Genomic DNA, 27908 nt, shown 5'->3' with positions numbered 1-27908 from the left:
TACTACAAGATAGTCAATAGAGTAAAAACATTAAATCAGATACTTTAGTATTTTTATTTTAATGGACAAATTAATATTATGTATTTATGGGGTACATGATATTTTCATAATTAGTATATACTATAAAATGATTCTATCAAGGTAATTAACATGTTTATCTTTTGTAATAAAAATTTTTAAAACTATTCTTTTAGCAATTTTGAAATGCACAATGAATTATTATTAACTGTGGTCACCTTCTGTTCAATAGATCTTGAAACTTATTTCTTCTGTCTAAGGAAAATTTTAGTACTCTCTGGTCAACATCCCCCAATTCCCCTACCTGACCCATTCTTCACCACTGGTAACCACCATTCTACTCTGTATCTACATAAATTTGACTTCAGGTTCTACATATAAGTGAGATCATGTATTTTTTTCTATCTTTGTGTCATTGGCTTTATTTCCCTTAGCATGATATCCTCCAGGTACATCCATGTAGTCACAAATAACAGAATTTTCTTCTTTGTAAGTACCAAATAATATTCCATTATGTATATGTACCGTATTTTCTTTTTTCATCCATCAATTGATGGACATTTGGTTGGTTCACTGTCATGGTTTTTATGAATACTGCTGCAATGAATACAAGAGTATAGTTGTTTCTTGACATACTTCTTATTTCAATTCTTTTGGATATAGGCTATTTTAATTTTTAAAAATGATATGGAATCTCTTCAAATGAATTCTTAGGAAAATAAAAGGTTGAGCTTTAGACTGAAAGAAAGTATTTGCAAAATATAAATTTTATAAAGGACTGAAACCCATAACATTGAAAAAAATCTTCATAACCCCAGGAAATACAAAGCAAACAATTTAATATTTCAAAATGGGCAATATATTCAAACAGATACTTGACAAAGGAGCATGCAGGAATTTTTTTCAGATGATAGAACTGTACCTTGATTGTACTGGTTGTTTCATGAGCACATGCTCATCAGGGTATACACAGAATTGTTCACTAAAATGAATGAATTTCACTGAACAGAAATGACTCCTTAATGAACAACAAAAACAACAAAACTCAAGGAAAAATGTGTTTAGATGCCTATCAAAATATTTAACTAAATTTGACTAAAATGATCAATACTGTAATGCCCTAGACTTAATCTCACTAACTCTATACTTAATTTAAATGCCTCGCCTTGAATTGTGTTGTCTGTCAACATAATGTGAGACATAAAATTATGGACAGAAGGTTTATTGTGAAGAGCTCATGGGAAACAACTATGAGGACATGAGGGTGGCAGGATTGTACAGAAGATGACACTACCCACAGCTGGCTGAACAGACATGCACGCTGTACCTGCAAAGCACTCTGAAGTTCAAATGTCCCTTCCCAGTTCCCTAAACAGAGGACCAAGGCGTTTCAGCTCTCCTCAGACAGTCACTGGTCAAAAGCTTCACTAGGCCCAAGGGCAGTTCCCAGTGAGGGACTCAGTCACTGCCATTAGCAAACAATATTCGCTGCACCTGGAGGAGAGGTGTATCTACCCTCAATATGGGATCTGAGAGTATCAACATTCACTTCATGTGTGTCTTTAAAATTTCTTCTTTCATATAGTTTTGTTAAAATATTTTTTAAAATGTTACCATTTTCTATCATGCTTATACAAGGATATAACATTTCAATGTTGATTAATAAACAAGGTGAATATCCATTAGTAGGTAATTAATTAAATAAACCATTGTACATTCATAAAATAGAATAATACTAAATCATTAAGATCTGGGAGATGTTTTTGTACTAGTAAGTAAAGATCTTTAGGATAATAAAAGGAGAGTAAGGCATAGAGTAGTGTTTATAGTGTCTTTCATTTTGTATAAATGGAGGTGGGAGAGAGTCCAGTTTTATTTGCTTATAATTTCTCAAAAAAAAAAAAAAAACTCTGAAAGAATCCACAAGAAATAAAAGTAACTGAGATGGGCTTTATATAGAAGTACTGTGAACTTGTCTCCTTGGGGTCAAGGGCAAGAAGCAAAACCTTTCACTGTACAACTTTTCCTATTTTGTAAGTTTTAACTATGAGACATATTACCTGTTCAAAGACATTTTAAGATATATCAATTTGAAAAATATTAATATAAGGTTAGGAAAATATTAATATCAGGTTAGGAAAACAAGTAAAATAAAAGTAGATCCTTCCATTGGCCTCAACAGTTATAGAACAGCATCCTGAACCAAGCCATCATGTTCGCCCAGATCTAACAGCCATGTCTTGCCACCTGATTTCCTTGCTCTTGTTGCTGCTTCTGCTTCTTATCAAGAGGAATATTGGACAGATAGAACCTTATTATACCTATTTATTTGTGATCTTTCTCTATGTACCAGGATATCAGGACAAGATGTAACACAATATCACAGTGGAGAGGCTTTCTGCTTATGTTGCATTCTGAAATAACCTCATGGCTTAAAATGGTATGTGGCATATAACAGGATTCAAAATTATTTCATCACTTAATCATTTGTTAAATAATTTTTTTAAAAAAATACCACACTCTTATTATGTATAATAACATGAAACAGTCATTTTTTTACTGTGTGAAATTTAATTCATTTTTAAATGTTTTTATTATTGTATTATAATTATACATAATAGGGACATCTTGACATGCTCTTATATACACATAGCATAATTTTATCTAGTTAATTCAACAATACTTCCATTTTCCCTTCCCTCCTCCCTCTCTCTGTTCCCCTTCCTCTCATCTTCTGGTCTTCCATCAATTTCTTTATGTATTTTTTCATTGATGTGCTATATTTATATATTAAAATAGAATTTGTTGTGATATGTTCATATATGCATATAGCATTATTTAGTTGATTTTATTCCACTGTTTCTCTCGAGTTCCCTCCTTTCTTACTTCTTCTTTGATCCCCTAATTTGACTATACAAATCTCCCTTCCAAAAGGGAGATCTATGTTTTTTTCCTAATTCCTTTTTTCTTTGTAGTCCTGTATGTGAAAGAAAATATTCTACCCTTGATTCTCTGAAATGACTGTATCTGTGTATATTTTTTCTCTCTGTCTACTATTCTTATTCTACTGGAGTTCATGTCTGCTTTTTGCCACAACCATACTTTTATGGTTATTTTTTTATTTTATTATTTTTTGATTATTATAGCTCTATAGTATAATTTGAAGTCAGGTATTGTAATGCCTCCAGCCTTGCTTGTTTCTTATTGCTCAGAATTGCTTTGGATACCTTGAGTCTCTTTTTATGCCATATGAAATTTAGACCTGTTTTTCCTAGTTCTGTGAAGAATGTTATTGGTATTTTGATATGAATTGCATTGAATATGTAGATTGATGTTTGCAGTATAATCTTTTTAACAACGTTAATTCTGCCTATCCAAGAACCTTGGAGGCCTTTCCATCTTCTCATGTTTTCTTCAATGTCTTTCTTCAGTCTTCTACAATTTTCACTGTTGAGATCTTCCACCTTCTTGGTTCGAATTATTCCTAGGTTGGTTGGTTACTCAGTCTGTCTTTCTTTTTTTTTCTTTTGAGTCTGTGTCAAATTTAATTTGTAGCTAAAGTTTGCTATCTTATTTTGGAAATGATTTAAAGAAATAGCCAATAATGTGCTTTCAGTTGCCAAATGTTATGAAGTTTCTAAAATGGATATACTTAAGTATATAAAAACTGTTTTACATAAAGGTGATTCTTAAATCTGAGCCTATTTTTCAATCCTTCATCCAGACCTAATAATCCTCGATACCTGTTATACCTGTGTGAATTTTAATTTTGTTGTACCTAATATTTTTGTAGTTCATTAACTCCTATCATCATCACTAGAAAGTATCTACTGTTTTCACTGACACACAATGATTCTCTTATTATATGTACAGTATTCTAGGTATAATTTCAGATGGTAATATTAAAGCCAAGTGAGTTTTTTTTGGTAACTAGTATGAAGAGAAGTTCAATAACAAAAGAGAGATATCATAGAAATAATGAGGAGAAATAGTACCAGACTTCTACATTTGTATTTGCATAAAGATATAATCATTACTTTTAAGAAGTGATAAAAACTTGGCTTACATTTAGAGAACCTGCATTTAACAGTTGATTACTTCTTGGAAACTATTGTTAAACACACTGCATAAAAGACAAGAAGTCACAGATAAGCTTAAAGTACAGATAGCCTATATTGGAGTAAAATCTCTTACCGTAAACTAATGGGCATTACAAAATATAGCTGACTTTATGCCTTAAGAAAGACAATTTGTAGTAATAGAGAAATAATGGTGAAATTCAGGTAAGGCTATTCTCATCAAAATTATAAGCTCTACAAATTCAGAGAGCTTGTACTATTAAGGGAAGATTAAATGATTAATGTATGTAAAGTATTTGCCAAAGTATCTTGCACAGAGCAAGTACCCAAAATGCTCTCCTTATTTTCAAGGTTTTGATCTAATTCACATAGCATCCATATCTTTGTTGAATACACTGAAAATACTCAGCAAGATAATTTTTAAGTTGAATTGGAATAATGAAAATAATGGTTATTTTACTACAAAAGTAGAGCCCCCAAAAAACCCCAAAAGAATAAATATCACTATGTGAAATAGAGTGAGTAGCTTATGGTTTTAATCACAGGACAGTATCTATTATAATTTGTAACAGTTAAATGTTTTTTTCAAATATTTTATCCAAACATAATATTTGTACACATTTTTGGATACCGTGTGATATTTTGATACATGTATACAATGTGTAATAATCAAATAAGGATAATTAGCTTTTAGCATTGCTTTGTGTTGAGAACATTCAGTATGCTTTTTTATATTTTGAAATATAGAATAAATTATTTTTAACCATAATTATTTGAAGGTGCCTTGAAGGACACTAGAATTCACTCTTATCTAACTGTATTTTATGCTTGATAACCAAGGTCTTACTGATCTCCCTACCCTTCCTAACCTCAAGTAACTACTATTTTAAACTCTATGTGAGATCCACTTATTTAGCTGTCACATATGAGTGAGAATATGTGATGTTTGTCTGTCTGTGCCTGGCTTATATCACTTAAAATATTGTGTTTTAGACTCATCCATGTTCTGCAGATAACAGGATTTGATTGTATCCTTTTGTGTCTGAATAGTGTTCCAAGTTGTATATGTACCACATATTCTTTACCCATTTATCAGTTGATGGACATTTATATTTTCATTTCTCAAATATTGTGAATAGCATCTCAATAAACAGGGAGTACAGATAACTTCTTAGCATACAAATTTTCTTTCCTTTAGATAACAAGTAGTGGAATCATTTGATCATATGGTAGTTCTCTTAGATTTTTTAGAAACTCACATATTGTTTTCCACAATGGTGGTAAAAATTTTCATTCCCATCAACTGTGTATCAGAGTTTTCTTCAAATCTTTTTTTTTTGTTGGTCTTTTTGATAGTAGATATTCTAAATTGGGTAAGATGATATCTCATTGTGATTTTGATCTGCATTTCCCTGATGATTAGGGATATTTAGCGTTAATTAATATACTTTTCATCATTTGTATATCTTCTGTTTTAAAATATCTATTAAGGACTTTTGTAAATTTGAAAATTCTCATTATTTGTTTTCTTGATATTGAGTTGTTTGAGTTATTTACTAGCTTACTTATTAAACTTTTCTCTTATGTGTAGTTTTCAAGTATTTCTCGTTATCCTGCAAGTATTTTATAGAATTATTGATTGTTTCCTTTATTCATTCTGCCATAATCCAATTTGTCGATTTTTATATATGTTTCCAGTGTTTTTGAGGACTTATCCAAAAAATGTTTGCCTATATCACTGTCCTAAAGTGTATGATTTTTTAAATGTGGCTAATATGTATAAACATGAGAAGTCAAAAGAAAGTTGTAAAATAACTGATTATTCTTTCATAAATGTGTGTGTGTGTGTGTGTGTGTGTGTGTGTGTGAGAGAGAGAGAGAGAGAGAGAGAGAGAGAGAGAGATGTTTCCCATGTTTTTAGTGGTATTTTCAAGCATGTACTTTTAATTTTGTGTAAAATTATTTTAGAAAAGCAAATACAGAAATACAATGGTATAACTCAAAATAGATTACTGGAAAAAGATTATTAATTTCTCCTTAATTTAAATATCTTCTGTTTAGTCTATTGTTCTATTAGTTTACAGAATAGATATATCATAACCAAGAAGGTAAATGTTTACTAATTAAGGACGCTGCCATTCTCATCTCAAGTTATCTACAGAGGGCAGCAAAGAGCTTCAGTTAAAAGACTAGCAGGTTGAGTTACCAAGTTTTAAGAGCAGCTTTCTATTTCAACACCATTTTAAGCACTGTGATATATGTCAAAGTCTAGGTTCAGTTTACAAAGCTCACATTATTGTTGCTTTTCATACATGGAAGAGATCATGTCAGGTTAGCATATGAGGACATTCAGGTGTCCATTATATCATCAAAATGGCATTGTATATTTTCTTTTTTTAGTATTATTTTACAAAAAGTGTCTTACAAAATAAATTATTATAAGATTCTCACAAATGCAAATTCTAGTGTTTTAAACAATTATGATCTGATAACCATTAATGAATAATGGACTAAGGCAAATTCAATAATGATTTAAGCTATGTTTGGTCTTATTTATGTAGCTATATAGCTATATTTTTTAAGTTTGCATTTTTTATTTATCAGTTATTTATGACATAATAAAATCAAAAATAATAAAGAGCTCACTAGCTCACCTGTATCCAGAGTAATATGTAATTCATCATCCCAGATTGGGTTCTGATTCTGAGATGGCATTTACTTTGTAGGAAATTTACTAAAATATGTCCCTGGGATGAATACTCATGAAATGGAAGAGAAGAAAGAAAGACTGGGTAGAGGGAAATTTCAAACCACAGGGCAGACCCAACCCTATGGGATGATCTGGACCTATGGTTGTTTAGAAACTTCCTAAATCAATCTAAGAAGTTAAGGTCTTTATACTCCCATTTGGAACAGTCACTGGTTATGCCAAGAAGGGGCATGACCTTGGGCAAGGCAGCTCAGGCAGTCCATGCTGAGGCAGCAAGTTATTCTTTAAAGAGGTATTTTAGTGGAACATCAATATGTCCATCACATCGTGTAAAATTAAAGCAATCACTGTGCCTTATGGTAGCACAGGAGGGATGATTGCACTTATTTTGCAAACTGTCATATTTTACAGTATTAACTCATTAATTCACATTTAACAGGAAGTCATTATCTTAGCAGATCTGTGTTAGTTCCTTTTGGATACTGTTGTTTTTTTTTTTAACAGATGAGACAGGAACAAATGAAAATACTCAAGCCAATACTACATTCAAAGTTTACATTAAGAAAGAAAAACACTGAAAGACAAAAGAGAAGTGACTAGGGGATTGCTTAATTGTACTTAAAAGAACAGTTTACAACACCTTCAGGCATTCATTTTTCAAAGAACCAATTTAGATAAGGACAACTAATGTGTTAATTTGAAAGCATTTTAATCTCCTCATTTAGGGAACTCCTTAGAGAACCAGAAGTAAAGCAAGATCAGAGGGGCAACAGGGAATTTGTTTTGCTTTAAAGTAAATGAAACTGACTCTCAGTATTATAGAAGAAATATTTACATATTTAAGATATATGGACAAACAGCAATATAAGGAAGAAAATTAAAATTGCTCAAAATCTTCATAATCTCTGAACTCAGAGAAAACCAACAATAGTATTCTAATTTTCCTTCCAATAATTTTTCCTCCATACAAGTAAAAAGTTTTAACTCAGATATTTTTACTTATAGAATAAGTTTTCCCCCCTATTGCATTAAAAAACATTCAAATGGGAATCTGAATCTACTTCAGATTGCTCCACTGATTTGTCAGACAGAGCATGGAATTATCACTGTTAAAATAAATGATAAGAAAGTTGAACTATGGTGCATATGTTGAACTATTTCTTTAGGAAGAACCCCACAAGATGGTATTGCTTGATCAAAGTAAAATAACATTTTAGGTCCTTTTTATATTGGGAAATTTGAATCCAAAAATCTTATGCATTGGTCTACATTGCCTTTGTTAGTATTTATACCATCTTCAGCATTCACACAAAATTTGATGAAGGTGAGAAGTTTTTGCTGTTGTCTAATGTTAATTTATTTGATTAAGTGTAAGCATTTTTTTTCAGCTGCATGTCTCTTTTCTGTGAATTATCTACTTGTGTTAGAAACAGAGCTTTTAAAAAATGATGTCCAAGTCCTCTTTCTACACTAAGATCTTATCCTTTCCTTTATACATTAAGGATATTTTTAAGGATATTTTTTTACAATTATTTTTCCCAATTTGTCATATTCTCTTCATATTCCCAATTTGTCATATTCTCTTCTTCTTTTGGTTACTTCTGAACTATAGAATTTTTATGTGTTAATTCAAATATGCAATCCTTTTTCTTTGGGATTTCATCCTTAACTTTTATGCTTCTAAATTTATTTTCAGAGATTATATGTAGTAGTTTTTAAGATAAAATATAGATGTATTAAATCTATATTTATTTTGTTATTTACCTGAATGGATGTAATTAATTATTCCAAAGAATTATTTACAAAGGAAGTTTTTTGTTGTTGTTGTTATTTTTATTATAACCTTTGTTTTAGTCAGCTTTTCCACCGCTGTTACTAAAAGACTAGACCAGAACAATTGTAGAGGAGGAAAAGTTTATTTGAGAGCTCATGGTTTCAGAGGTCTGAGTTCATTGACAGCTGGCTCCATTCCTTGAGGCATGATGTGAGGCAGAACTTCATGGTGGAAAAGTGTAATTGAGGGAAGCAGGTCCCATAATGATCAGAGAGCAGTGAGAGGCTCCTTTCTCCAGATACAAAATACATACTCCAAAGGCACTTCCCCAGGGGCTCACTTCCTCCAGACACAACCAATCTGCATTTACTTACCACCTAGTTAATCCCATCAGGGGATTAATTCACTGATTCAGTTAAGATTTCATAACCCAATCATTTCTTTTCTAAATCTTCCTGCATTGTCTCACACAGGAGCTTTTTAGGGGACACCTCCCATCCAAATCATAGCAACCTATAATAAATAAATACTTTTATATGACAATTTGAATACATATGACAAACATACATTTACACATGTACCTATAACTGAAATATAAAGTGTAAAGAAAGAACATTTTAATCTTAATTTATTTGATGAAATCTAATAATTATTCAATTCTAAAATATGATACCATTATCATGTTTTACATGTGAGCAAACTGAGACATGTAAGTCCTACTTTATTTTCTTGCTTTTTAATAGTTTTATCTCTTATATTTCTTGAACTTTTGCATTAACCAGAGCTCAGCTTTTCTTTTCTTGTCTCTTCTCTTCCCTCTGCTCACTGCTTCTCAACCCTTCCCTTCCCTTGCCTCTCTTTCCATTGAAAGCACTGACTGTGGTCCACGAAATTCACTCAAAAATTTATTAATGGTTCTGACTCATTACCTGGACAATATGAATTTCTAAATTCTTAGTTGGTGATCCATATTAATAATGAGTTCTTTCTCTCTAGTATATATTAAAGCACTACAAATTCTATTTAATCACTGTTGGCTTTTGAGCAAATATAATGTTTTTATGATTTCGTCTTCACAATATGCTTTAATGTTTTATGGAACAAGCCCCTTCCTTGTCACTGGAAATTTTCACATTTTTCAGTCTCAGTCAGCACTCTGTTACTGTAGCAAATACCTAAAATATATCAATATATAAAGAGGAAGGGTTTATTTTATCCCGTTTAAGGACATACCCTCAATACTAAAACTACACACAAGAACCCATCTATGGAGGTTCTACCACCACCCTATAGGGGAGGTGATAGAACCTTTTGTGCTTAAGTAGCTGGGGACTAAGCCTTTGGGGGACATTAATGATCTAAAGCATAGCATCAGTTTAGTTTTTTATGTTTATTTTTTAGGTTATCTGAATTATATTGTCACATGTCAGTTTGTAGAGGAAAATAAGATTTTTATAATACAATATAACAACAAATGGAGAAAGTGGTTCTTTCTCCTACAAAAGAACATGATATGCTTTTCTATTTCTTTGAGTGTTAATTATATACCTCAGTAAACACTTCCTATATGTATTGGCACCTTGTCTTATCTATACTTTTTCTGTTATTATTATGAATAGAATATTTACAATTTTTTAAGATGATTTTTATCTAAGATTGTGGAATAAAATTCTGATTGTTAGTTGATTTTCTTTGTTTTCAAGATATAGAATTACATCTATAAATAATGGTAATCATAATAGCTTTTTAAATTTTTTGTATTGGGGATTGAACTCAGGGGTACTTAAGCACTGAGCCACATCCCCAGCCCTTTTTTGTTTTTATTAGAGACAGAGTCTCTTTGAGTTGCTTAGGGTCTTGCTAAGTTGCTTAGGCTGGCTTTAAACTCATGATCCTCCTGCCTCAGCCTCTGGAGCCACAGGATTACAGGTGCGCACTACCATGCCTGGCTACGATAGCTAATTTGTATTTAATTCTACAAACCCATTCATATTCTCATCACTTTGACTATTATGTTCTTTTCACCAACTCTAAAAGATGCACATTATAAATACCACATTTTGTGTATAAGTAGTTTAGGCATTTAATTTCTAGTTTTATTTTCTGTCTATCTTATGTTTCTTACCTTTTTGTATTAGTTGAAGCTTCTAGAAATATGAGAGGTACCAGAGATGATCGATAGCAATCTATTCTCTTCTTAATGTTAATTTGTTTGCCTCTAAGACTTTATTAGTTTTTATAATGTTCATTGTTACACAAAGACATCATTGAATATATTAGGTAAACACATTTTAATTCAAATTTATTAAAATCTTTTTAAATCAGAAATAAGCATAAAACCATATAAGTAAAATCTCAACTGCTTTGATAATTACATGGTACTTCTCATTTGAAATATCGACATGATATATTAATAGATTTTCTAACACTAAATTTAAACCTCCAGGTTTTTGAAAATTATGATCTCACATTCTGATACAGATAAGATTTCTCTCTTACTAAAGAAAACCTAATCATATTTTACCTGAATTTATCCAAAGAAGTGATTTTTGTGTCAGTTTACTGTTTTTCTACTTGGTTGAGGATTCAAGGCTATGGCTTTAACTAAGAAATCAGGCTTCCCACATTTCAGAATGTTAAAAAATAAGTAAATGGCAAGAGACATAAAAAGAAATAAATGATAAACTTATTAGTTTAATAATTCATAGCATTAATTTTTGTCTGTTTATATCTTTCCTTTGTATTTTTCATAACAAAACCATATTTCTCTTATTTATCCACAGCTCTTCATTAAATTTAAACATTTTTCTCTCCTGTCCCTGTTCATTCCTTCCTAATGTCTACTAAGGAGATAAAGAGAAGAGATCAGCCTTATATATGAATCACATTTTTAGGACTGGAATAGTTGCTGGGTGGGATAGATATAGCAATAGTACATGGTTGTAAATTCCCAGGCACCATGTAGTTGGGCAATCCCTAATGTTCTAAGGGTATGCACTAGGTGTGGGGGCACACCTATAAGCATTGGAACAGGTGACCCATTTCAAACAGCCTACATCTAATTCCTTTAGGATATACATGTTGGAATAAAAAAATTTGTATAATCAGGCATTTGGGAATCTATAAAACTAGGTGGAATTAGAACCCTTTTGACAGAAAGAATCTCTGATTCTTCTTCCTGATTATAAGAATTGTAAGTAAGCTAAAGAGTAAGATAAGTTATTTACTTGTTGCTCATATTTATTAGATGAACATGTCACATAAAAGGGTGAATTGCCAACATAGGACCATAAATCATATATTTCTGTACTTATTTATATATTCAATTGAATTTAAGGGATTTCCAAGTGAATACTTGCACTGATATGCTTTGTTGCATTTTTTTTTCTTTTGGCTTGAATTAGAGTATCTGCAAAATTCATATGTTGAAGTCCTAACTCTTAGAACTTAGAATATGACCATTGGAGATAAAGTCATTATATATGTAATTATTTAAGATGAGGTCACAGGAGGGATGACCCCTAATCCAATATGACTGCTATTCTTGTGAAATGATAAAATTTGAACACAAAGACACACATAGAGGAAGCATGCCACATGAAGATTGGATTATGCTACTCCAAGACAAGAAATGAACAGAGCTAAAAGATGGGCCTGGACCAGATCCTTCCCTACCATCTCTAGAGTAGCATAGCCCTAATTTTATATTTTGACCTCTACAAGTATAAAATAAATTTCTATTTTTTCCCCAAGAAACCTGTTGTATTACTGAGTTTTGATAGTTCTAGCAAAGCAATACACTCCCAATAGTACTCAGAAAGTTGATATATTTTACTCTTAAAAAGCAAACATAAAATTTATGATGGTTTATGATGTACATTGTGAATGATTGCTCCATAAAATGAATTGTAAACAATAGTTTCACGATTACAATGCACTATAAATGTTAGACTACTAAGAACACTGCCTAATGGAATGAATACACTCTTTCTTATTTTCATTTTAAGTAATATTCATTTTCTTTCATGAACTTCTATTTTAATTAAAAAGCAAATTGTTCAAAACATTCCCTACAAAGCCCTTATCCCATCTAATCTGCTGATGAATCAGAATATTCCAAGTGGTACAATTTTTAAAATCTCAATAGTATTATTTTACATTTGTGATTATTCTTCCTAGACAAGGGTTATTGAATTAAGTGAGCTATGAAATAGTTAGCTATAATTGTATGCATTTATAACATTGAACATTAAACCCCCATTTGTTAACAAGTTTAGGAAGCAGTATGTTGTAGATAATCAAATATTTCGGATAACAATATTTAAGCATTAGAATACATTTAATTGTAAGCCCTATTAGATAGGTTCTAATCTATTTGATTTTAAATACATATTGGAGTGCATATCTTCAAACCACCATTGAAATAGTAATTATTTTTTTTTAATAATTTTGGAGGTAGGTAAGGTGACCTGTCAGCTTAAACTCTGTGATTATCTCAATTATGTATAAAATATATCCTAATTTAGTTACTTCTCCCTGAATTAAGGGAAATTGAATTCTGAATTAACACTAATTGAAATAGATATGTTTAATTTTGGGGAAAAGAGTAGAGATATTGATAAGTATTTACGGAGTAGCTTCTGGGCAGTAAAAGCAGTAATTTAAAATTTTAAAAGACAAAAAAAAAAGGAAGGAAGGAAGGAAAGAAAGAAAGAAGGAGAAAGAAAGGAACAATTACCCTTCCCTGAAAAGTATTTTATTGTAATTAAATAATTGTAGGTATCTAACATGTTTCATTAGTAGTGTGGCAGCTAGTTTGGCTATAAGTTTTAAAATTCAATTATAAGTTCAGTAAATTTTTGTGTGATTCTTTGATACATTATCCATTTACTTTTGAGCACATAGATATGGAAATACAAATTGTCTCCTTCAGGGATGCTTCAGCTGGGCTGGCACTGGGTGCTGAGGGTGGCCAAAAACAGGGCAGAGCCTTCCTGCCTTGGGTGAGATATTGCCTTCTCTGTCTTTATTAGTACACAAGTAAAATACTGCTGGGATGTCTTCATGATAGTCAGTGTAGTCCTTTGAAAAAAACATGTAGTTGAATATTTAGAAGTATACTATTCCAAAGTATTGACACTTTGTTGGTAATTTTTGGAGACCAATTTCTCTGGATGCTGATAAAAAATTTTAAAGAGGCTCCATAATAACCATTTTTTTTCTCATTTTCTCTATTAAAGTGGACAATGCAAAGTTTCTCTCTCTCAAAATATTAATGCGTACCAAGCATCATTCTGTGCAAATGGACAAGCTCACAGGAGGAACCCTGAGGAGGACCAGAATTTACGGAGGGTCAAAAGCAAAAGAGCTCACAAAGGGACCAGAATGAAAAGTGAAACAAAGATGAACAGGGTGATATGACTGATACTGAGGTGAGACAACTTTTCTGGAAAAGAAAAGAGGAACCATTCTGCAACCCTAGTGGAATATGAATTCAGGCAGAGATCCAAAAATGGATAAATATAGGCAGGAGTATTAACTCACAAGTTGCTTATTGTATGTATATAATTTCCCTTTTATTACATATGTATATATACATATACACACATGTATATGTAAAATTATATATTATATATATGTATGTATATATATATAGTGTGTGTGTGTGTGTCTGTCTATCTGTCTATCTTTGGGTAGAAAAACCTGACAGATATCACTGTCACCAAATGATCAAAATTAACATTGTCTATATCCATAGTGGGACAATACATATTAGTGTAGTGGCTTCCTGCTGAGATGAAATAGAAAAAAAATCAGCACCACCTATGAAGAAATATTCTCTAAAAGATATTTAGACTATTTCTCAATAAGCCTACAGCCTTCACCTCAGAGGTATAGAAAATACATGTATTTTTAAATGATGTGTGAAAACACAATAAACAACAGCATAAATCTAGTTTGTGGGCCATTCTAAAGACAATGGAACTACATTCTTCAAAACATTAATGACACCAAGGGGTAAAAAAACAAATGGAATGACTGTTCAAGATAAAAAGAATTTGAAAAACCAATGGAAATTTATCAATATGATGACCAATGGGGCAATTCTTTGAGTGAGTTAAAAAAAACATATACGTAACACACACTGGAAACAAAAGAAAAAAAGATGAAAATATTTGAGGAACATAACCAAATGTACTGCTTGATACCTGAAAATGAGCATATCCAATAAATAAAAGAGGGACATTTTTAGGGATAGTTAGGAAATATGAATCAGTACTCTGTGGAAGATCATATTGGCAAATTATTATCGATTTTTTTTAGTTGTGGTAATGGCATTGGGATTGTAGGGAGATGCCATTATTTTTAGAAAGTGCAAGCTGAAGTATTTGAAGTTGTCTGTTTGACATGATGTCCACAGCTTACCTACATAATTATTTAGCAAAATACACACCTACACACAGAGAGCAAATGGTAAAATGTGAAGGACTGTTGACAAATCTATCTGGAGAGCACAAAAGTAATCATTATATACCTTGAAACTTTCTGTGTATTTTAAAAACATTCCTTTAAAAAAAAAAGAAGTGCATGTGGGGAGCAGAAGTGTCATGTTGCTGGAAGATTCTGCAAGATAAGGACAGATTTAGTAGGAGGGAGGTTGTTTGTTTCAGTGGTAGGAGCATTTTTAGCCATTTAACAATGGATTGAGAAGTAAATCAGAGATGAGAAAAGCAAATAGTATGCTTGGGCATTTACTGGAAGAAGTTAGCAGAGAAGGTGTAGAAATAAATAAATGTGAATGTGGAAGGAAATGTATATTTAGAGAAAAGATTTCACTTTTCTAGTTCCATGTTTTGGCTTGCTACAGATTTTTGCTTTTCTTTTTTGGCTTGTTCTGGTTTTATTTAAGAGAGAAAGAGGTGACTGTTTCAGTACTGATAGAAAGTATCTATGGAAAAGAGGAGAGTGGAAAAGGAGGAGGGGATGTTTTAAGAGTTTGGGAATAAAGTGTCAATAAGGAATCAAAACAAAATGAAGCAGAAGGAACTTTCTCTGAAACCGGCTTCCGGGACCTGCAGGTCTCTTCCCAAGATCCCATAACTAATTGCATTCTTTTTCTTTGACTCCTCTTCCCATATTGTACAAACCCAGATCCTACAATACATGGATCCACACATATTATTAAATATGAAATGGAAATTCGTCTTACAAAATAGAGCTTTGCTCACTTCAGCAAGCATGAGAATCATCCAAAGAGCAGGTTAAAACAGACCCTGGAGGAGAGTTATACCTCCTCTTTACCAGTGAAGAAAATTAGACTCCTGGAGATTGCCTGACTGCCCAAAATCACATGGCTCTTGGTGACAAAACTGGTACTAGGTACCATGCATTTTTCTCTATTTTCATTTGTTCAGGATAAGGGTTTTCCTCTCTCCACTCCACCTTATTTGGTTGGTTTTTAATATAAATATTACAGAACTTTAGATAACATAAAGCTTACCTCTGAATATATTAGCTTCTATTGCTGCATAACAAATTCAAACAAACAGAGAACACCAAAGTAAATTATACAACATAAATTTATTATTTCATGATTTCCTTGCATCAAGAATTTAGGCACCAGTTAGCAGATTTTTCTGCTCAAGTCTCATCAGGATGAGACCAAAGTGTTGGTTGGGACTTCCATCCCATCTGAGGTTTCGGGATCTTCTGTACTTACCTATCTTCAACAGAATTTTGTTCTTGGTACTTGTAGGATGGAGGTTCTTGACTGCTTGCTGGCTCTCAGGATGCATTCTCAACTCTAGGGCATGGTCCCCTATCCCCCAGAAAGTGTCATCCACGGTGTAGCAGTTTTCTTGAGGCTAGAGGAGAATCTGTCTTCAGCCGGCCAAGTCAGAATCTTGCACAATATAACATAATCACTGAGTGACTGCCTCCTTCTCCATATCATGCAACCTATATTTGGATGAATCCTATCATATTCATAGTCCTACCCATGTTCAGAGGCAGGGCTTTTACAAAATGTGTAATCCAGGAATGGTAATATTAGGGCTATTTTAGTATTCTGCCTACCACCTGTAAAGATAGCTGCAAAGTTACCACCAACCATTTTATATTTGATGAGACTTCAACATTTTCTCATAATTACATTTCAAAAATTTTTTTGAGATTCAACCCAACAAAGATTTTTCCCCAGATGCTTGTTCCAAGTCTGTTCTAACAATCAAGCTGAAATATAGGACAAGCATTCCATTCTTGGTAAAACAATGAGTTTGTTATCTGTCTTTGATGTGACTGTAATTGCCTCCTTTGCTAATGTGGCTCCTCATTTTTAGAGCATCTGTAAAAGCTTCCTTTTTGGAGATTATTATTCTTTCAATATGTATATTTCTGCGAATTTTCAGCTCTGCGTTGCAAAAGTGAACAAGCATTCTGTCTGGCAGTTGAATAGGACATGAGTTTATTATTTAACATTGTGTTATATTTTTAAAAGGCTGTGAATATAATAATAAAGATTAAAACACTGCAGGGAGTATGTATCCATGGCAGTTGTAGGTGTTAATTATGTTGTCAGCTGGAAGAGTGAAAATCCAACCTCCTGAACTTGGGTCAGGGCAGGTTGGCCAAGGATCTGATTTTCTAAAACATCTATTATTATTAAAATGTATTCATTTGTATTCTAAAGTATCTTTGCTCCTTTAAACTTTTTAAATATTTTTGAAAATGGAAATGCAGATTGAATCAGAATCACCTTTATGGATCCCAGAACTGCATGCCTTAGTAGATTCACTAGAGGTTTTTTAAAAGCTGAGTAATGTGAACTGGATGCTTAAAGAGTGTCTAGGGCTTTGATCACAGTAGGTAAGGTTTCAAAAGTCAGAGGATCTCCATTAATACACGATATATAAAAAGCTGTGGTTTTGCCTTTTGGTCCTTAAAGGTATTAATATATTGCAATACTCACCATCAAATATGTCCATTGATTAAGCTTAAATATACCAAGAATTTAAAATAAAATTTTTAAAAAGGAAACCACTTGATTCTAATGTCACATAAAATTTGTGATATGCTATGTAGTGTGTAAATATTTACTATAATAATGATCAAAATTTGACTCTTTTTCACTTCCTAAACATCCAATTTCTAGAAACAGAAGAGCTGTCTCTTGTGGAAAATTTAATAGTTAATGTTTTCCAAGTAGAAAACCTAAATGCAGAACTTACATGGTTGATTGGCTTACTAGCATCATAGCCTGATTTTTGAGAGATTTCCGACATGAGCAGAGGCAACATTCCATTCCTTGTTCTAAATGGGTTGTTCAGGTTGCTCCAATCTGCACACTGCAGCCAAGATGATCTTAAGTCAATTTGATGCATCTTTACCTGTCCTTCCATTAGTGATTTTTAAGTGCTTTTTAGTTGAATGAAGATCATTCAACAAGATGCACTTCAACAAGATGCACTGTGCTTTGTGACTTGACCATACAGTTACCCAACTCTAGAAATTACCTCATATCATTTCCCTCTCACTGCTTATTTCAGCCACATTGCATTGGAACCCTTTCTTTTCTTGAAAGAGCTACATGATTTGCCATTTGACCTCTATGCATGCCATACATTCTATCTAAACAGAAAATATTTAACACCTCTCTGTCCCTGCTTCCCCTTTCCTTAGATCTCATCATTGTCATTTCCTGGGGGGGGGGGGAATCTTACTTTAACCACTCCCCATCAATCTACCTAATTTTTTTTTCTTTTCTTTTCTGCTTTAAATTTATTTATTGTTACGTAGCCTTACAGGTTTTCCTTTCTTTCCTCCCAAGTACTTCTCTCATATATCACTGAGATTGTCTGCCCTGACCCAATTTCAGTCTACTTAGGCAATTCTAGGTGCCAGAGACTTTCTTTTACATGCTTGCATTGAATCTCCAGCATGGTACTGCATGCGTAAAAGATACTGAATAAATATTTGTTGAATAAATCCATGAATGAGTATATAAATGAAAGGAAATGTGAAAGACAGTATGGATTTGATTATTCATGACTTCAGAATATTGATAATCTCAACTAAAAGCTACACCTGCAAATAAACAAAGCTAGATCACAGTCAGCAACCACTTGGTCCCTTCACAAAAGTCCATCTCATAGACGAACACCTGCCAGCCAGTTGGCATTATCACAATTTTTTTGATGTCATGGGTTATGCCTTGTGAACATTTTAATAAACCCATAATAACAAAGACAGATGGTGACCTGAGCACATTATGTGTCAACATAGTTCCCATCTCTTCCACAGGTGGACCAAATATACGGGAAAAAAAGAATATAGACTGCAAGGAATTGCACAAACCATGTGCCAAAACAGATTTGAATGAACAGAACAGCTCTTGTGCAGTAGGTTAGTTCAATTATTTGAAGGCCTAAAAGAGCAGCCGTCCATTTCAGGGAGACAGGTAGTATGTCAGAGAAGAGCACAAATGACAGAGACAAAAGGCAAAGGTAATGTTGACAGGAGTGAGTGGAAAGGCTAAATCTTTAACAAGATTTGAGGTAGTCGAAGAAGAGTTTGAAGTCTATCTCTAGTTTTCCTTCCTGCTTGAGGTAATGTTATTGCCAACTTTTTTTCTATATGGATGATGGTCTGGCATTTAAATCCCTCCTTCTTTGAAGGCACACACACAAAAAATTGAAATGCAACCATTAGAACACTTTTCTTTAAATCAGTAATAGTGCTAGTGGGATTTACTATAGTGTTTGTTAGCGAATTCTAGTAAGTTATGCCCCTCTAATTTATTTGTTTTTACTGACGTTAGCAGAGAGACAGATATTCTTAGTAGACAGTCAAAACAAGATCAAATGTAATCAAATTTGTAGTAAAATAACATTCTTGAACAGTTGAGTAAGGGAAGCCTGACATGTAAATGTCTTCCAGCTAAGTCGATATTTTAAGATTTTTTTTGCTCTTTTGTCAAATGCTGAAATCAAAACTTTTTTGGATCACTGAGATTCAGTGACTATTTCATTGAATACTTTTGAAATTGCCTTTGAAAAGTACAAATAGAAACTTCATCTGATTAGGATAAGCTGAAACTTTCTCCCTTTGAAAGATAGCCAAAGCAGCATTATCTACCCTCCTGAACATTGTGAATGGATTTCTAGAAGTCTATTACTTTCTTAAATAAGAAAAATAAAATATTAAAGCCTTCAAAAAAGAGTACACAACTATAAATTAAAACTCAAAACAGAGAATATCTTTAAAAGTGATTGACAGAAGTTATTGGCTTAAATAATACCATATAAATAATTGCAGTTCTTTCAATTAAACTTTCCTGCATCTCAATTATTCCATTTTGGCATGGGAAATACCATATACCAGATTAATGCTGGGTGGATTTGGAAGTAATGAAGGCATCCTTCTTTAATCTGATGCTTTGCATAGACCCACTTGATCTGTCCCTGCTTTGCTCCTCTTCATCTCATTGTCCACTGAAGTCCACTGGGAATCTGATCCTGTAACTCTTCTGTGTCAACTATTCCCTGCTTCCATTGTGCTTAGGATGAGCCCATCTCAGACCTCTCTCCTGGTCATCCTCTATTCACATCAACTCCTCTTGGTCCTCAGCCTCTTAGGTCCTCTGGTCCCAGGTGGATGAATTTCCTTCCTCTCCTCTAGGGATCTCTTCTGCTTATATCTCATTCTGGAGTTCACTGGCATAGGTTCTTCCCTGCTGTCCACCTGGCTAGACCCTGCCCCCTGCTATGTGACTCATGACTCCCATAGGTCTTTCTTCAAAGCACTTTTCATAATTTGTAGTCACCTCTTTGTAATTGCTGTCTGCACCCCATTAGTTTGTGAACACTTCAAGGGCAGGTTCCAGTTTGTTGCTTACCAGTGTTTCTCAGAGCTGGTCTTGCAGAGGAGCAATGGTGTGTGCCGAAATGAAGTTGTATGAAACGATAAATGGCATGTGGCACTGACTATGTTTAGGAGAACTAAGATGATCATTAATCATATCAAAATTGTCCAAAGCATTCTCAACTAAAATAATAGGGTTATTGCTATTTTTGATGACATGAAATGGCACATAAAATTTTAATTTTTCTTAAAATAAACTTTGAAGTCAAGAATTCTTCAGAAAGCCAAACATTATTAATTTTTCTAAGGTATTGCTTAGAAAAGAAACACACACCCCCAGTGCAAGTTGAAAATTAATCTATAGACCAATGAATGATGAGAATATACACCATAGTTATATGAAAGTTATATATTAGGTTGATTAAAGTTTCACATGTACATCAAAAAAAAAAAAAAAAAAAACCCAAAGAGTACAACAAAACACGTTTTCTTTTTTTCACATTCAGCAAAGGCAAAGGTTAGCAAGGCTATAATTAGCAGAGCTTCAAAATAACTGAGGAGCTGTTAAAAAACATGTATACTCTGAGATCTCCTGAAGATTCCAATTAAGGAAGCTTAGGAGTACATTCTAGAAGGACTGTAATTTGGAAAAGCATTTTGCACTATCTTTAATATAATAATAATAGCTATCATGTATTTAATACTATGTGTCAAGTACTGTACAAAGTACTTTATATACATAAGATTATTTAATCCTAATATTGAATACATAAGGAATAACTAAAGAAATAGCTTTATTATTGATTAACCAGTGAAAAATTTTACTAAGAAGGCTGTATTTTTGTTTTTCTTTAATAGCCCATGTAGTACATGGCTGCCAATTTGGCTTAATGGTCCATTTATGTTTTATTCTTGTTATTCTTCCTTAAATGGACCTGAAATGAAATGGATTTGAATTCATGGAGGTTGATCATTCAGTGTGAATCAGGACAAAGCTGGACACAACTGGTTTGAGAAAGGCTCTAAAATTCCAAAACCAGAGCAGAGAGATGCCACAAAAACCATCAGAATAATCAAGGACTTGAAGTTATAGAGTCTTTCCAGATAAAATAAGAAAATAGGTCTGTACCAGACAGTACACTAGGGTGGCGATCTCTACATTTGGTTTTGCTTTGTTTAGCAATAAACGACAAAAGCAGTAACTGTGGATGCAAATCAAAGCTCAGGATTCACCAGTCAATAGTTTATAGTATAAATTATTGATCACTAATTTGTGGTTCCATCCATATTCATCTATATGAACATCCTTGTTAATAATAATTTAGAATGAGAAATGTAAATTTATATATATATGTATATACATACACACACGTGTGGATACATATTCATAAAATATGAGAACATGCCTGTATATATCATGGCCACCATAATGAGAGCTCCTATTTATAAAGTACTTATTAAGTACCAGACTGAAGGTTATACATTTTCTCATTTCATTCTTCTAACAATGCTATGAAGTATTATTATTTTGTTGTTATTCCAATTTTAACAGTGAAGCCAAAAAGAGTTAGCTGGATGAGGTAACATCAAAAGATACTTCCCTAGTAACTGATGAAGCCAAGACTGGAATTGGGGTCTTACAGAAACCAAAGCCACTTCTGTTCTTTGCTTTCAGGGTCAACAACCCCAGGGCAGCTTCCTAAGTTATAACTCCCACTGTCTATCTCTAGAAATTTTGTCTACTACCACCTACTTCCAACTCAGAATACTCCAGATACCTGCCTTTCTCTTACTCAGACACCCAGCTCATTATCATGCCAGGACATTTACTATGTGTCTTCCAAGACCACTCACTATCCTCTCTGATATTCACTTGTTATTTTCTTGAAGATAACTCACCTCCTCAAGAAGGTCTTCCCTGACAATTTAAATAAATATTTGCTTGTCACAACTTTCATTACCTTTAATCATATTATTCGGCTATTTCCTTCATAGTACTACTTATAATTTTCTTAAAATACTTCCTGAGTTTATTGTTTGTCTCTCCTAGTAGAAGCTAAGCTGTAGCTGGGAAACATTCTTATATGCTTATTTTAATACTATATGCTTATTTTATGAATGACTAAATGATATTAGATTTGTCTGGATTCATCTAAACCTTGTGATAAATGCTAATGGTGCAAAATCAAATAAAACATGAATCTTAGTATAAAAGGTTACTAATATAATAATTGGAGTTTTTAAAATGCAAATAATTGTTTTGTCTCCAGGGATAATTCTATGGATGAAATTGATACCCTAACTCTATATTCAATTTATCTTTCAGAGAGAGAGATGAAAGTTCTCTCTTTAGTAAATCCTAATGCTTCCTCATGCATATGAAATGTGGATAATTTGAGTGGTCAAAATTAGGTATTGGCTTTCAAGTATGCACCTTTACTAAACTTTTGTAATTCAAACAGTTTCCAGAATCTCCTAGAAATTCATATTTGGGGTGTCTGGATGTTTTATGAAATGGATTTGAATTCATGGAGGTTGAGTGAATCCTGTGTTTTATTTTATGGTTTTATTTTTATTTTTTAAATTTATTTTATTTGTTTATTTTTATGTGGTGCTGGGGATTGAACACATTGTCTCACATGTTAGGCAAGAGTTCTACCACTGAGCCACAACCCAAGCCCCATGGAAATTCCTGTATTTTAAAAGGCCCTCTATACTCCTCTGGACCTTCTGATACTCATTTATGTTTTTGAGTCACCAGAGTATACTGCCTGGCTCAGAAAAAAACAAAAACAAACAAACAAACAAAAAAACAAAACGAGTTTTGTTTGCACTGGCAAGGAATTTTAGACAAATAGTGCATATTTGAATATCTTGAATCTCAAAGTCAAGAGTATTTTTTAAAGAGCAACTCAAAATTGAAGTTTGTACTTTTCAAAATCATTTGTTCAGACATCGATTTAGTTTTAATTTGTAAATTCTTCCTACCAAAAAGCACAAGGTACTTTACAAATATCAACCACAGGAAAAACATGAATAATCTTGACAAAAATACTGTCAACTAGATAAAATGTTTTTAAGAATTTAAAAATATAATTGTGCCTTTCAAATTGAATTTCAAATGACATTTCTTGCTCTGGTGATATGTGAGCAGGCTGTATCTTTGTTAGTTATGAGTGTTTTATTTGCACTTAGATGCTCTTAAACACACCTGCAGGTGAACCTTCTCTTTTTCCTATCATCCCTTTGCTTATGTTTAGATGAGAGAGCCTATGTTACTTTCATTGCTTAACCAAGCAGAAGGGAGTTGAACTGCCTCTTTAAGCTCTCCCCACCTTCCTCCACCCCAAAGAAATCAGAATATATCCCTGTTTGTCTCTAATCAACCTGAGGTGACTTCCTTGAATTTCAAATTTAGGTTAGGTTTTAATCCATGTTTTGCCACAATCTACTATACCCCTAATATTTTATAGATTTTAGGCACCTGAAATTGTGGGAAAGCAATTGAGAGAGGATTTTGCTCCTTCCTACTTCTGAGCAATTCTTTCTATACAAATCCATATAGAAGCCAGACCTGCCTCTTCACAAGGGCCTCGTTCTCATCTTGACCATATTTGTATTTTTCATCAAAATTTGCCTACCTTAGTCCAGAGTTCAGTTTAGACTTCCCTTTAGGATAATCTTAGGAAATATCTTTATTTAAAAATTCCTAGTTAAAATTTTTTCAATACCCAGGGGTGCATTTCTATTATACACCCACAGTCATGTTAGACTTGTTATGAAGGATTTAATCTTCATGATAGAAATTCAAGCATTTGGTTCTCCCTCTGTGGTCTCAGGGTCTCTGAGAACACTTAATGTGAATAAAATAAAGAATAAGTATCTTTCATAATAAAATTTAGCTCAAGATAAATCACTGACACTCATATTACAAGTTCCTAATTTAGCTGGATAGAACTCCACCATTAGACATGCCAAATGTTAGATTGTTCTGCTTTTGATATAATTAGGTGTTAAGTTTTCAAAGCACATTTTGTGTCCCACAAAAACAAGAAATCACTGAGCTTCAAGGAAATAATAAAAAAAGTTACACAAAAAACACCACAATTCATTGCATGAAAAAGATAGTTATTTCTTGAATGATCAGTTCCTGATGATCCGTAAAGATCGGTAAGACAGTTGATAGACATCTTTGCAACAAAATGATAATAAATAGCAATTCCAATGAGAAAAGCAACACTAAGAATGCTAAGGTATTATTTGAATCTGGTAATTTTAGAGATTAAAATAAAATGGTTGCAAACCTATTTAATTGGAATTATTAAGTGCCCTTGACTAAGGCACTTATTTAAAATACTTTCTAGTCAACTTTTTAAAGAATCCACCATCTAACACAAAAATCTCAATTTTTGTATTAAAAATACAACTTTCTAGAAGAGTTTAGTTTCTATTGACTCCTCAGACTTCTCATGCAAAGTCTGTATAGTTTCACAAATTTATTTCATGCTTGACATCCTGAAATACTTGACTTGATCAAAAGGAATGAAAAATTAAATTATAGCTCTCTGTTATGAAATATCATGTAAACATTCTTGAAAGCAATACTATAAAACATTCATTCCATAATCATTCTGTGAGAATACCAAAATGAAGAAAACGGTACTTAAAGAACATATTATTTTTAAGATTAAATATATTAATAACATTCTTTTATAGAGAGACATAAGTGTTATTCTACAAGTATAAATTTCTGCCAAGTGTCCCTTAAATTCAGACTTATTTTAGGGGAAAAAATGTCTAGGAAAAAAATTTCAAATTCATCATCAGAAGAGAATCTGAAATAATTTTATAATTAATATATAAATAATTTTATAATTTAAATTAAAATATAAATAATTTTATATTTAATTTGGTTATCCCTGTCTTTATTAAGAACTCCAAAAGAAATATCAATATGGTAACATTAGCTATTGTGGAATGGTGGAGTTATGAGTGACTTTAATTTCATTTTAGTGTTTTTTGTGTTTAAAATAATTTTTGTCATTTTAATTAAGAGAGGATACATATACAGATATAAGGATACAAAAAAAAATGTTTGTTGGCTCTAAAGAGACTGGATCTAACTTCATACCTGTCCCCAATGTGGTCAATGGTGTTACTTTCCTCCCTGCATCCTCTCTGTCCCCAAGTTGACTTTGATACCATTTTTCCTGCACACATATCTGTCTTGATAACTCCAGCTCATCCTTCATTATGCCACTTAACCCTCTCCTCCTGATCTTCTCATGCAGTTAATTAATCCTCCTCTGTAACATGAACAATTATTTCACTTCTGTTGCTTAATAAGAATAATAAAATAAGAACATTCCTGAAATTCTCTAATAGATACCTAAATTAGAATATTCTAGTACCATAAAAATTCCAGTTGAGACCCTTCCAAATATTAACTTTTTTTGAAAGTTACTGACTTTTCAAATATCTTAAATATTCTAAGAGAAAACTTAGATCCCTACTATAAATAAATAAATGCAATTTAAAGAAAGAGATGATCCTCAATCCTGCCATCTCTTCGTATCTAAGACCCTGAGCCCAAGACCCACTGGATCTTGGCTGAAAAAATGTTTGCCAGTGAGAGAAAGGTAGCACTAAACTGAAACTTTCTCTTTGAGGTAATCAGAAGAATTGAAAATGAATTGGAAGGAACATGCTCTTCATGTGATTGGATGTCCTTTAATGCTGAGCCCTTGAAGCAATCTAAAATCATGGCCACATCCTCTAGTGAAACCCACTGATATTTGATAGTTGATGCTGCCCCATGACTTGAACACACCTACAAAGGAGCAGGGTAGGGAGCCACCCCAAAACATGGCTCATCTGTGGCCATATTGATTCTCTGGGGTCCCCTTTTAAGGCTAACAAGTACATGCACAACCTGAATTCTATCAAAAAGATGATTGCAAAGTTAATACATCCAGAATCATGTTATTAATCATGTTATTAGAGAAACCCTTTAGCCTGGCAAAGGAAACTTAATGGTGGCAGATTGTAATCATGATTGGATGTTTGACAACGTGTCACATGGAGTCATAAGGAGGGCTCATTTGATTTGATAGAAAGCAGAGCTGACATTAGTGTTGAGATGATGCCTGGAAGCATACTTTGTTTAAAATAGATAAAGACTCTCTAAAACCTAAATCTACTTAAGAACAATATTGAAGCACTAGAATCCCAGAAAATAGACAGTGGAGTGTGCAGTGTGTAAACAAAATATTTCCTTTTCTCCCACATTCTCCCAGAGCTAATAATCACATATATATGGGGACCAGGAAAGAGCCAGGCAAAGTCGGGGCTTTGTACTCACTTCAGAAAACTCTTGGTCCCAGTTTGCTGCCAGGCGTTCTATTCCCTGGCTGGCTGCTTTCCTGGGGTGGTGGAGAGCCTGAGGGAGGCCTCAGTACAAACACTCCAGTGGTCCACATGAGTTATCTCCAGATGAAGATGAAAAGCAAGACTGTTCACAAAGCCATAAAAAAGCACTTAGAAGCTTCCAGGTCTAGCAAACTTGGAATAAACCCAAACAAGAAAATAGATGATGGTTGCAATAAAGAACTTTGAAAAAAAAACCCAGAAACCGCAGGAGCATCCAAGGTGGCCAAGTACTGACAGAGAGATCACTACATAATTTTACCCTCAAGGGAACATATGTGAACAGTTCATCAGGCAGAGGCCAGTGCCTCTCAGCCCCCAGGCTTGGTGTATGTGAGAGGGGCTGGATTTTACAGTCAATGTCACGCCACACACAGGTTCAACTACAGGTACAGACAATCCAGTGAATGTCTTTAATCATGACAGCCAACTCATCCTAACAAAGTGCCCACATGGCATGGAAGTGAGCAGCCTTCAAAGGTGAATTGCCAACACTTACACCTCCTCCCACCTCACTCCAACCCCATTAGCAAGATACAGAAGTCCATTGTGTTTTTTGCTACAGGGAAAGTTCCAAGGGCTGTTCTAACATTCCTTTCTGATCGAAATATGTGGGGATTGGGCTGTAATTGGCCAATGAAAAGTCTGCTTCCCTTGCAGAACTACTGCTCTCTAGGAAACCTGAGCAAGCCAACCTGGCCTCTACTCCTCAGGAAAGTCCCTACGCCAGTTGAGCCAGTCTACAAAGGCAGTAGGTCCAGAACACTTCATTTGTGAGCAAGAGAGGGAGCTGATACATTGTGACTTTGTTAGTGGATATGAAGAATTAAAGCCAGACTCAGAGCCGGAGTCATGAGAAGCTACTTGCAAGATCTACACAGTATAGGTCTGAGAACCAGGAGGTTCTCAGGTGATCTCGGGTCTGTATAGGTGCAGGTTCTCAGAACCTGCACCTATACAGACCCGAGACCACCTACTCCCTCCCTCAGTTCTTTCCTCCCTGATTCATTCACTGGGTCTCAAATTTGCAAGAATCTGGGTC

General features: G+C 33.4%; 1 protein-coding gene across 2 annotated transcripts in view; it reads left to right on the top strand.

Annotated features, from left to right (window-relative positions):
* Magi2 (membrane associated guanylate kinase, WW and PDZ domain containing 2) overlaps positions 1–27908 on the top strand; it is a 1283222-nt gene that overhangs the window by 241648 nt on the left and 1013666 nt on the right. The window lies entirely within an intron of this gene.

This window comes from Callospermophilus lateralis, chromosome 1, assembly GCF_048772815.1.
Source record: "Callospermophilus lateralis isolate mCalLat2 chromosome 1, mCalLat2.hap1, whole genome shotgun sequence".
NCBI lineage: Eukaryota > Metazoa > Chordata > Mammalia > Rodentia > Sciuridae > Callospermophilus > Callospermophilus lateralis.
Note: the sequence above shows the minus strand (reverse complement) of the source record. Positions and strands in the feature narration are given on the sequence as shown.